Raw genomic sequence first — 12729 nt, 5'->3', positions numbered from 1 at the left:
CTGGTTGCCTCCCTCCACACCACCAGGGAAACACAGCTTTGGAGATGAAGTATCAACTTTGGCGCAAGATGGGCAGACATTAATGTAATGACCCGTAAGACCACAGTAGAAACATGCCCCCATCTCACGGCGAACCACAGGCAACCCTGTTTGAGAAGAGACTCATTCCACCTGCATTGGTTCGTCCATCTGCACCAGTGTGTCTTCCTCCCTAGAATGAAAAACAGGGGGCAGATTCGCTGTATTTCTCTCCCTGAGGTTTCTATTCACCCGGATAGCAAGGACCATGGTGGCTTCCCAAGACCCAGGAGTAGCATACTGCACCATAGTGTTCTGTAGCCTAACTGACAGACCCTGATAGAAATTACTGCTAAGGCCAGGGTCGTTCCACTGTGTGTCAGTGGCCCGTCTCCTAAACTCTGAGCAGTTTTCCTCAGCTGGCAGGCCACCCTGCTTGACTCAGCCAGGAAGACGCCATAAGGATCCCCATACACAAGCGCAAATGCCACAATAAACTAGGCCACCGGTCACGCCGTAAGCGGCGTTAAAGGGGCAGGAGGGTGTACTGGGACCCGCACCTGTCCATACCACTTCAATGGGGCCCTGGCTTTCCCTTATCTCGGGGTACCTATGATGGTTAGAAGGCCTGAGCCGCCAGCGTCTCCCTGTCTCCTGTGCAGGCCCTATAAGTGGTCCCCTCTCCCCCCCAGGGAGGAGGACTGCACCAGTGTATAAACACAACAATAAGCAGGGTATACAGACAAGGTAACTAAAAGTCTCAAACTCACCAAATGCTCACACAACCACAGAGGGTACAAATAGAAGGGAAGAGAAGGAGAAAACTAGGAAGGAAAACAGGTTTAACAAGCAACCAAAACAACAGACACCAATATCTGTAATAAACCTCCAAGCTCCAAATATCACTCTCCTTCAACCTCCAAGCCAGGCAGCAGAACTGATCACTGACACTAGCTGTAGTCAAGGCTGGGTCTATATAGAGGAGGAGATTACAAAAATCCACTTCAGCTGAGAGACCCAGCTCACAGCAACTTAGCAAATAAGGTTAACTCCTGCACTGCTGGCACAAAGCAGCCAGGTCAAAATACAGAAGAAGAGTGTTAGGAGTCGAGTTTCCTCTGCTGCACAGGGGGAATCTCGATCCGTGTCTGCTGCGGTCACCCATTCGGTATCGGCCGCAGTGGGCTCTGCTCAGCGGAGACGTCGCTCCCAGCGTCTCGCTGGGGCTGTTTTCGGTGCATAGGGTCACTACTGCCTTTTCTGGCTTTCCTATGGTACCCTGCACTGATCTGCGGCGAGCGAGCCTCTCTGGGACTAAGTCCTTGTTTACTCACACTGAGCATGCCCAGGGCAGGGTCTCCCATTGGAGGTCGAGGGCCACATGTTCGGTCACATGCTCAGGTGCTGCAGTACATTCCATTGGTCCTTCTGAAAGGTCCTGAAAGGGCAAAACATGCTCAGGTACTGCAGCACTTTCCATTGGTCCTTCTGGAAGGTCCTGAAAGAGCAAAAACTTCAGTAGCAGCTTCCTGTGCTGCAACTATATAAACTGCGCATGACCGCACGGCCATGCGCTAGTATTGTCTTATGTTATGTGCTTTGCGCCAGTGTGGTCACATGTATGTGTGTTCAGGGACCCGGCTGAAATAAGCCCCTAGAATGCTGGCTCCTCCGGCGAGGAGATTGAGTCTGAGTGTATTCAGGGACCCGGCTGAAATAAGCCCCTAGAATGCTGGCTCCTCCGGCGAGGAGTTTTGTGTGTTTGTGTGACCACTGACTGCTCTCTGTTTGGGCAGTTAGCCTGTGCCTCTGTGGAGTCTAACAGGGCACAGTGCTTTCCTTTCACGGCTACTCAGTGAATTAACTGAGTTAGTCTATACCGCCATATAGCTCCGCCGTTTGCTAGCAGCAGGTACTCCTGCACGGTGGACCCCGGGCTGCGAACGCACCAATATCAATAAACATCTCTATTTACTCGGTGCGTTCCGCTAGCCCTAACAGAATACTAGCGCCAGGGTCTGGCTAGTAAATGGCGGACATTCAGCAATCTTTGCGGTATATCCAGCAGCTGGAGGGTAGGTTGGCCGCTCTCGAGAGCTCAACCTCAGCTGTGGATGTTACCGCAGTTGCTGTACAGGCTGCTAGCGTGGCTGCAGCAACCTTGTCCACTGCCACCCCTGTTCCGACGTTATCTCGCCTCCCGCTGCCAGAAAAATTTTCTGGAAATAGCAAATCTTGTAGGGGATTCGTGAGTCAGTGCTCTATTCACCTCGAGCTCCTGGCTGCACGTTTTCCTACAGAGCGGGCTAAGGTGGGATTTATTGTGTCTCTTTTGTCGGACAGGGCGTTGGAGTGGGCTACGCCGCTGTGGGAGCGTGGTGATCATGTGGTGCAGAGTGCTCCGTTGTTCCTGAGCACTCTGAAAAAGGTCTTTTTAGGACCTCAAGTCACCCATGACACAGCGCTCCAACTACTGGCATTAACTCAGGGTGAGTCCTTGGTCAGCCAATTTTCCGTCCGCTTCCGTACTTTAGCTTCCGAGCTGGAGTGGTCGGACAAAGCCCTTATTCCCATATTTTGGAGGGGCCTGGCTGACCACATTAAGGACGCTTTGGCCACTAGGGAGATTCCTGCCACACTGGAGGAGTTAATAACTGTCTCTACTCGTATCGACCTCCGTTTTAACGAGCGGAGGTTGGAGCGAGCCCAGTGTAGGCAGAGGTTTCGGCTGGCTCCCACCTTCGCCAAACCTTTGGAATCTCCAGTCCAGGCATCCGAGTCACATGAGGCCTTAGAGGTGACACGAGCGGGATCCAAGTCTCAGTCTGCCCGTGCACATAAGATCCGTCATGTTGGCCAGCAGTCAGGACACCTTGCCTCCAAGGGTCCTCAGCGGTCGGGGAAACGTCAGCATCTAGTGGCAGTTGGAGGAGGTACACTAGACACGGCAACGTTTGCCTCAAAGTTGTCCTTCAAGGGGACAATTACCATAGGCCCATCCACTCTTATGGTCGAGCTATGCGTGGATTCTGGGGCAGAGGGTAACTTTATGTCTTCCGCTTTTGCCCAGCATCACGCAATACCCTTGGTGATGCTCGCCAAACCGGTAACCGTTCGAGTGGTAAATGGGTCAACACTACCTTCACAGATTACCCACCAAACCATTCCTTTCACGCTATCTGTGTCTCCATCACATCAGGAGATAATCTCCCTATTAGTCATTCCTGAGGGAATTGATGAGGTCCTGTTGGGGATACCATGGCTTCGCTACCATTCTCCTCATATTGAGTGGTCCTCTGGGAGAATTTTGGGATGGAGTAAATCTTGCGAGGGTAGATGTCTGAGGGAGTGCGTTAAGGTTGCTACTACACAGGTACCCGCAGATCTTTCCTCTCTCCCCAAGCACTATTGGCCCTATGCAGACGTGTTCTCCAAAAGAGCTGCGGAGACCCTTCCGCCTCACCGCCCCTATGACTGTCCTATTGACCTCTTGCCTGGTGCTGAGCCTCCCCGGGGTCGAGTCTATCCGTTATCTCTCCCGGAGACGGAGGCAATGTCCCAGTACATCCAGGAGAATCTGGCAAGAGGATTCATTAGGAAGTCAGTGTCACCGGCAGGGGCAGGGTTCTTCTTCGTACAGAAGAAGACTGGAGACTTACGTCCATGCATAGACTACAGGGGTCTTAACGCTATCACCGTTAAGAACAAGTACCCACTACCCCTGATATCTGAGCTGTTTGATAGGCTACGGGGAGCGAGGGTATTTACAAAGTTAGATTTGCGGGGTGCTTACAACCTGATTCGCATCCGTGAGGGGGATGAATGGAAGACGGCTTTTAACACCAGGGATGGGCACTATGAATATCTGGTGATGCCCTTTGGGCTCTGTAATGCCCCAGCTGTTTTCCAAGACTTTGTGAACGACATCTTCCGGGATATGCTCACCACCTCGGCCGTAGTCTATCTGGATGATATTCTCATCTTCTCTCCAGATATTGACTCCCATCGGAGAGATGTTCGCAAAGTCTTCGACCTCTTACGGGCAAACTCCCTCTACGCCAAGTTGGAGAAGTGTGTGTTTGAGCAGGAGTCCTTGCCTTTCCTTGGTTATATCATCTCTGCCCAGGGTTTGGCTATGGATCCTGCCAAGCTACAGGCTGTAATGGACTGGCAGGAACCCCATTCTCTTAAAGCGGTGCAGCGCTTTATGGGGTTCATTAATTACTATCGCCAGTTCATTCCACACTTCTCAACTTTGGTAGCTCCCTTGGTTGCCCTCACCAAGAAGGGAGCAAATCCCAAGTTGTGGTCAGAGGAGGTCTCCAAAGCCTTTCTCTCGATCAAGTCACACTTCGCTAGCGCTCCCATCCTACATCGCCCCGATGTTGATAAGCCATTTATCTTGGAAGTGGATGCCTCATCCGTTGGTGCTGGAGCAGTCCTTTTCCAAAACGATGCTCAAGGTCAGAAGCATCCTTGCTTCTTCTCCTCCAAGACCTTCACACCAGCGGAGAGGAATTATTCCATCGGGGACAGGGAGTTGCTGGCCATGAAGTTGGCTTTTTCGGAGTGGAGACATTTCTTGGAGGGAGCTCGCTTTCCCTTCCAAGTCTTCACTGACCACAAGAACTTGGTGTATCTGCAAACGGCCCAGCGGCTGAATTCTCGCCAGGCTAGATGGTCCCTGTTCTTCTCCCGGTTCCATTTTACTCTCCATTTCCTCTCCGGGGAGAAGAACGTTCGTGCTGACGCTCTCTCCCGCTCCGTGGTGTCATCGGAGGAGGAGGAGCCTCGGCTTATTGTCCCTTCTGAGAGCCTGAGAACTGTAGCTCCGGTTTCGCTAGAGTCTGTGCCCCCGGGCAAGACTTTCGTACCAGCTTACTTGCGACCAGAGGTTCTCTCTTGGGCTCACTCCTCCAGAGTGGATGGGCATTTTGGGACCAAGAGGACATCTGAGCTTCTGGCGAGAACATACTGGTGGCCGCATATGGCCCGAGATGTCAAGGACTATATTCAGGCGTGCGTTTCTTGCGCCCAGAATCGGTCTCCTCGGCAACGGCCTGCTGGGTTGCTTTACCCTCTACCGGTGGCAGACAGGCCCTGGGAGATGGTCGGGATGGACTTTGTGGTGGGTCTACCCAAGTCGCGTGGCTGCTCCATTATTTGGGTTGTCACCGACCATTTCTCCAAGATGGTGCATTTGGTGCCTCTTCCTTGGTTACCCTCAGCACGGGCCTTGGCGGTGTTGTTCATTAAACACGTTTTCCGTTAGCATGGTATGCCTGATAAGATTGTCAGCGATCGGGGTCCCCAGTTCGCATCTCGGTTTTGGAGAGAGCTCGGCCGTTTACTCAGCATAGAGTTAAACCTCTCCTCTGCATACCATCCCGAGACGAATGGGTTGGTGGAGAGAACCAACCAGACTCTGGTGACATATTTGCGACATTTCGTCTCTGCTAGGCAGGATGACTGGGCATCTTTGCTACCTTGGGCGGAATTTGCCCTGAACAACGCCGTAGCCGATTCCACTGGTCAAACTCCTTTTCTCCTTAATTACGGCCAGCATCCGCGTGTCCCTGTGCCCATGCCCGTGTCATCCACCGATTCTAGGGTGGCAGACTGGGCGGTGGAGGCACGTGACATCTGGGACCGCACACAGGATGCCATCCGGGCCTCCAAGGAGAGAATGAGGGTTTCGGCTAATACACACCGGCGCCCCGCTCCGGTCTTTGCTCCTGGCGACTTAGTGTGGCTCTTCGCCCGTAACATCAGGCTGCGAGTTGAGTCCACTAAGTTTGCTCCTCGCTACATTGGCCCGTTTAAGGTTCTGGAACAGGTCAACCCTGTGGTCTACCGTTTGGCTATTCCTCCACGCCTTGGTATCACCGATACTTTCCACGTTTCCCTCTTAAAGCCTGTTCATTTGTCCCGGTTTTCCGAGTCATGTGCTGGGACATCAGGTTCATCCACGGATGAGTTTGAGGTGAATGCTATTGTGGGGTGCAAGGTGGTACGTGGCAAGAAATTTTATCTGGTGTACTGGAAGGGTCACGGCCCAGAGGATAGAACCTGGGAGCCTGTGGAGCACATTCGGGCTCCGCTGCTTATCGCAGCTTTTGAGCGTAGTGAGGCTCAAGGAGGGGGGGCCCTAGGAGGAGGGGTAATGTTAGGAGTCAAGTTTCCTCTGCTGCACAGGGGGAATCTCGATCCGTGTCTGCTGCGGTCTCCCATTCGGTATCGGCCGCAGTGGGATCTGCTCAGCGGAGACGTCGCTCCCAGCGTCTCGCTGGGGCTGATTCGGTGCATAGGGTCACTACTGCCTTTTCTGGCTTTCCTATGGTACCCTGCACTGATCTGCGGCGAGCGAGCCTCTCTGGGACTAAGTCCGTGTTTACTCACACTGAGCATGCCCAGGGCAGGGTCTCCCATTGGAGGTCGAGGGCCACATGTTCGGTCACATGCTCAGGTGCTGCAGTACATTCCATTGGTCCTTCTGGAAGGTCCTGAAAGGGCAAAACATGCTCAGGTACTGCAGCACTTTCCATTGGTCCTTCTGGAAGGTCCTGAAAGAGCAAAAACTTCAGTAGCAGCTTCCTGTGCTGCAACTATATAAACTGCGCATGACCGCACGGCCATGCGCTAGTATTGTCTTATGTTATGTGCTTTGCGCCAGTGTGGTCACATGTATGTGTGTTCAGGGACCCGGCTGAAATAAGCCCCTAGAATGCTGGCTCCTCCGGCGAGGAGTTTTGTGTGTTTGTGTGACCACTGACTGCTCTCTGTTTGGGCAGTTAGCCTGTGCCTCTGTGGAGTCTAACAGGGCACAGTGCTTTCCTTTCACGGCTACTCAGTGAATTAACTGAGTTAGTCTATACCGCCATTTAGCTCCGCCGTTTGCTAGCAGCAGGTACTCCTGCACGGTGGACCCCGGGCTGCGAACGCACCAATATCAATAAACTTCTCTATTTACTCGGTGCGTTCCGCTAGCCCTAACAAAGAGCTTCTGTTCACAGTGTGTGAACGAGGCCCAGAGCGCTGTGGTTCTCTGGAACCTCTCTGTTGCGGTAGTCCCGTGACAGTACCCCCGCTTCTACAAGGGACCTCCGGAACCTCAGGACCAGGTTTCTCAGGATGAGCTGTATGAAATTCCCAAACCAACCTAACCACATAGACATCGGCAGCAGGTAGCCACGTCCTCTCCTCAGGACCGTACCCTCTCCAGTGTACCAGATATTGTAGGGACCGACGAACTAAACGAGAATCCATAACCCTGGAAATCTGGAACACGAGATTTCCATCAACAAGGACCGGAGACGGAGGTGAAGGGGACGGATTGGATGACCCCACAACCTTCTTGATTAAGGAGCGATGAAAAACATTATGGATCTTAAATGAATGAGGCAAAGCCAGCCGAAAAGCAACAGAATTCACGAAGGCCACAATCCTATAAGGGCCAATGAACCTAGGGCCCAATTTCCACGAAGAAACTCTCAGCTTAATATTTTTCGAGGACAACCAAACCCAATCACCCACACACAGTTCCGGACCTTCCACACGTCTCCGATCAGCTGCATTCTTATACCTGGAACCCATCCTCTTTAATTTATCAAGAACCCCTTGCCAAACGCACGTGATAGACGAAGAAAACCTTTCCTCTTTAGGCACCCCTAAGGAATCCTTCCTATTAAAAGAACTGAATTGAGGATGAAAACCATATGCCCCGAAAAATGGGGACTTACCAGTGGACTCATGAGTACGGTTGTTTATAGCAAACTCTGCCAACGGTAAGTATTTAACCCAGTCCTCCTGATTTTCTGAAATGAAACACCTGAGAAAAGTTTCAAGATTTTGATTTACACGTTCTGTTTGACCATTAGATTGAGGATGAAAAGCTGAAGAAAATGGCAAATGAATCCCCAACCGGCTGCAAAAAGCCCTCCAAAACTTAGAAATAGACTGCACCCCACGGTCTGATACAATATCTGAAGGAAAACCGTGCAATCTCACAACCTCCTTGATAAAGATCTGTGCCAGAGTCTTGGCATTAGGTAACGTGGGAAGAGCAATAAAATGTGACATTTTGCTAAATCTGTTAACTACGACTAAAATAACTGTATTACCCTCAGAAACCGGTAAGTCAGTGATGAAGTTTATTGACAAATGGGTCCAAGGTCTATTGGGAATCTCCAGAGGTTGGAGAGACCCAGACGGGGCGAGTACGAGGCGTCTTGGAATGCGCACACACACTGCAGGCAGCGACATATTCCTGTACATCATGATTTACCCCAGACCACCAAAAACGCAGAGTCAGAAGGTCCGAGGTAACCTTACTTCCAGGGTGTCCGGTGTTGTGAATTCTGTGGCCAAGCTCCCTCCTGTGGTCGTGAGTGGTACTGCGGCTGGTTCTGTCTATAAGCTTCCTTTGGTGGATGAGAGTGGTACTGCGGCTTCTGAGTTTCCTTCCTCAGGTGATGAGGTTAAGTCGTTAAGTGCTGCTCTATTTAACTCCACCTGGTGCTTTGATCCTGGCCTCCAGTCAATGTTCTAGTATTGGTCTTGCTTCCTCCTGGATCGTTCCTGTGGCCTCTCTATCCTGCATAAGCTAAGTTCTGCTTGTGTTATTTTTGTTTGCTATATTTTCTGTCCAGCTTGCTATATTGGTTTTTCTTGCTTGCTGGAAGCTCTGAGACGCAGAGGGAGCACCTCCGTACCGTTAGTCGGTGCGGAGGGTCTTTTTGCCCCTCTGGGTGGTTGTTTGTAGGTTTTTGTGTTGACCGCAAAGCTATCTTTCCTATCCTCGGTCTATTCAGTAAGTCGGGCCTCACTTTGCTAAATCTATTTCATCTCTGTGTTTGTATTTCATCTTTACTCACAGTCATTATATGTGGGGGGCTGCCTTTTCCTTTGGGGAATTTCTCTGAGGCAAGGTAGGCTTATTTTTCTATCTTCAGGGCTAGTTAGTTTCTCAGGCTGTGCCAAGTTGCATAGGGAGCGTTAGGCGCAATCCACGGCTACCTCTAGTGTGGTGTGTTAGGATTAGGGATTGTGGTCAGCAGAGTTTCCACGTCTCAGAGCTCGTCCTATGTTTTTGGTAAATGTCAGGTCACCTTGTGTGCTCTGAACTTCAAGGTCCATTGTGGTTCTGAATTACCTGTTCATAACAGTCCGGCCAGAACCGAATCATAATGTTCATTGATGACCCTAAGACGAAGATTAGGAGGAACATACAGTTTACCTAAAGGACAGGCTGCTGGGGCGTCCCCCTGCGCCCTCTATCACCTCTCTCTCAAGATCCGAATTAATTGCGGCAACGATTACACCCTTCTGCAGTATAGGACCTGGCTCACAGTTATCCCCACCCCTTGGAAAACAACGGGATAACGCATCGGCCTTGACATTCTTGCTTCCTGGCCTATACGTAATGTAGAAATTGAACCTGGCGAAGAACAGAGACCACCTAGCTTGCCTAGGTGTGAGACGCTTTGCAGATTCTAAATACAACAGATTTTTGTGATCTGTGATCACGATGACTGGGTGAAGTGCTCTCTCCAAAAAATGGCGCCATTCTTCAAATGCCCATTTAATTGCCAACAGTTCCTTGTTACCAATATCATAATTCCTCTCAGTAGGTAATAATTTTTTTGAGAAAAATGCACATGCACGCCACTTACTCGGAGAAATCCCCTGTGACAATACAGCTCCCACACCCACCTCAGAGGCATCCACCTCTACCACAAATGGCTGCGTGATGTCAGGCTGTATTAGTATGGGTGCAGTAGAAAAACACTTCTTCAAAGTCTCAAAAGCCTGACCGGCCGCACTGGACCAGGCAGAGAAGTCTGTGCCTCTCTTGGTCATATCTGTTAAAGGTTTGGCTACTACTGAAAAGTCTTTAATAAATTTGCGATAGTAGTTTGCAAAACCTAAAAACTTCTGTAAGGCTAGTTTCACACTAGCGTTTCCCTGATGTGCGGAGGGCTGCGGATTTCCTCTGTGAAGCCCCGCCCTCAGCCGCACCTCCGCTTGTAGCTCTGCCTACATCTGCATGCAGCCCGCATGCGGCCTGCGTACCTATATTTAACATGCGGCAAAAAAAAATGCTACGTGGCTGCGTCTCCGCTGGTCGCCGCATCGTCAAAACGACGCATGCGGCACGATCCGCATACAGCCGCACGACCTGCGTACCTAATGTTAAATATAGGTACGTAGGCCGCATGCGGGCCGCATGCAGATGTAGGCGGAGCTACAAGCGGAGGTGCAGCTGAGGGTAGGGCTTCAAGGAGGAAGTCCGCAGCCCTCCGCACATCAGGGAAACGCTAGTGGAGCGCCCCCAGACACAGGGCCACAGGTTACTCGGTACCAGTCCTCTGTCTCGGTGCTGGGGATGTCACGGTGGCTGGACCTGGTCCGTGACCCTGCTAAGGGGCGTCCAATAAAAGGGGTGATGGTAGTTTGTCAAGGGTTCGTGACGCCACCTGGTGTGTTCAGTCAGGGTGACCGACGCTGCTTAACGTAATGGAATGGCAGCTAGATGGTATACCTTCCCACAGGTGAAGTGTGTCCCCAGGGCTTCCCAGTAGTGTAGGTGGCGATGATGTGAGGTGCAGTTAATAACGAGGACACAGGGTTGCAGTCTCTTTACCTTTTACTGAAGACTTAGGGATCCTCAATCCAGAGCACTGTTAACAGGGCTGTCTGAGACCGGCCGGTCCGAAGGCACATCCAGAAATCCCTTTGCAGGTGGAAATCGTTGCCTACCACTAGCGCCTGTGTGTTGTAGTGCTTCCCTGCTGAGCATTCGGGATAGTCCTCACAACTTCTGTTCTCGTTCTTTCTAGTTCTTTCTCGTTCTTTCCATTCTCTGTCCCCCAGGTTTGTTATGGCTAGGACACACCCATTTGACGGGTAGGCTCGGAGCTATTCTGGGACCCTAGAGACGCCCCTCTCCACAGTTGCCCCCTATGTCTGCTAAGGTGATGTAAGGTAGACAGCCAACCTATAATTATCTGTCCTGCGGTATTTTAAGTAAGGCATAAAGTCAGTTACTTCCTCGGTGTTTTGGTCACCGGCTACGCGTGAACCATTCACCGTCGATGATTCGGCAGTCTTTAGTAAAAAATAGCAAAAACTTTAAACAATAGGGATCCCTTTAAGAAATAACCCTAGATGGGTTTAAAGCAGCAAAAGCAGGAACAGTTAACTATTTACGTCTTCGGGGTTTCGAGGTTTATTTCTGCGACGGTATGTTGCAAGGCATCAGTTGGTAGCGAACACTTCCTGGGCTGGAAAGATCTCTGTTCGACTTCTCATCCGATGCAGTATCAATGTCACTAATCGGTTTTTCAGGTATAATCTGGGTTCGAATGTCAATTTTGGTAGTAGGTTCAGTAGCGGCAATAATGCCCACTGTGGTAGTAGTATTAGGACTTGTCAGTTCAGAGTTAGTCTTAGTCATATCAGCAGGTGGCGCTGCTACGGGGCCTACCATTAGGTCTTCTGTCACTGGGGCAGGGTCGTTCTTCATACCTGGTTCAGATGCGGTCCCTCCGGTGCCGGCCTGCTCCGTCTCCGCTGGGATCTGGAACACTGACTGCGGGGCCTTGTGCAGTGGCGTTGTCATCTCTGTTTGCAGTATCTCGCTTTCCGGCAGGGCCTTGCTTTCTGGCTTCGGAGCGCTGGAACTTCTTTCTTGCTCCAGACCAGATGAGGCTGCCGACAGACGTCTGGTGAGGCCCCCGGTGACGATCTCCTTCCACCCGGCCTCAGTGCTCAGCTGCGTCCGCCGGAGTTGATCGATGAGCTCGTCCACTCCGGCATGCAGGAAGTCGGGGCCAACAGGTGACGCCTTGCCGCGGTATCTCTCTGGGTAGCTGGGGGAGTCCTCGGCTCTGACCCCATGCTCCGATCCCGGGTGGCTGGCCATGGCGTCTCCCACGTGGTTCACGTCTTCTCCCTCCTTGTCCTTTTCCCGCTCTCTCCTTCGTGGGTGGTTTCACTTCCTTTGTCTCCGCCCACCATTGAGGATCAGGAGGCGGATCTCGGCTGCTGACAGACACGTCCTCAAGGTACAGGAATATTTAGACTGGGCGGCCATTACTTTTCGCGCTTCTCAGTTCGACCACGCCCACAATTCCACGCCCTTCTTCTTCTCCTGTGCTCCTCGTGGCGCGGCAATGGCGGCGGTTTTGGCGGGAATCTTGGCGGCAAATAGCAATACACAGTCTTTGCAATAAATCACAGTTCAAGCACAATTCAATCACAGTTCCAAGGCACACATGACCTGATTCTCCAGGCTTAAGTACATCCTGTTCGTGACGCCAAGTTGGAGCGCCCCCAGACACAGGGCCACAGGTTGCTCGGTACCGGTCCTCTGTCTTGGTGCTGGGGATGTCACGGTGGCTGGACCTGGTCCATGACCCTGCAAAGGGGCGTCCAATAAAAGGGGTGATGGTAGTTTGTCAAGGGTTCGTGACGCCACCTGTGGTGTTCAGTCAGGGTGACCGACACTGCTTAGGGGTCCGCTGGGGTGATGGAATGGCAGCTAGATGGTATACCTTCCCACAGGTGAAGTGTGTCCCCAGTGCTTCCCAGTAGTGTAGGTGGCGATGATGTGAGACGCAGGTAATAACGAGGACACAGGGTTGCAGTCTCTTTACCTTTTACTGAAGACTTTGGGATCCTCAATCCAGAGCACTGTTAACAGGGCTGCCT

Source organism: Ranitomeya imitator, chromosome 1 (genome assembly GCF_032444005.1).
Source record: "Ranitomeya imitator isolate aRanImi1 chromosome 1, aRanImi1.pri, whole genome shotgun sequence".
NCBI classification, from domain to species: Eukaryota; Metazoa; Chordata; class Amphibia; order Anura; family Dendrobatidae; genus Ranitomeya; species Ranitomeya imitator.
This window is presented reverse-complemented; position numbering follows the sequence as displayed.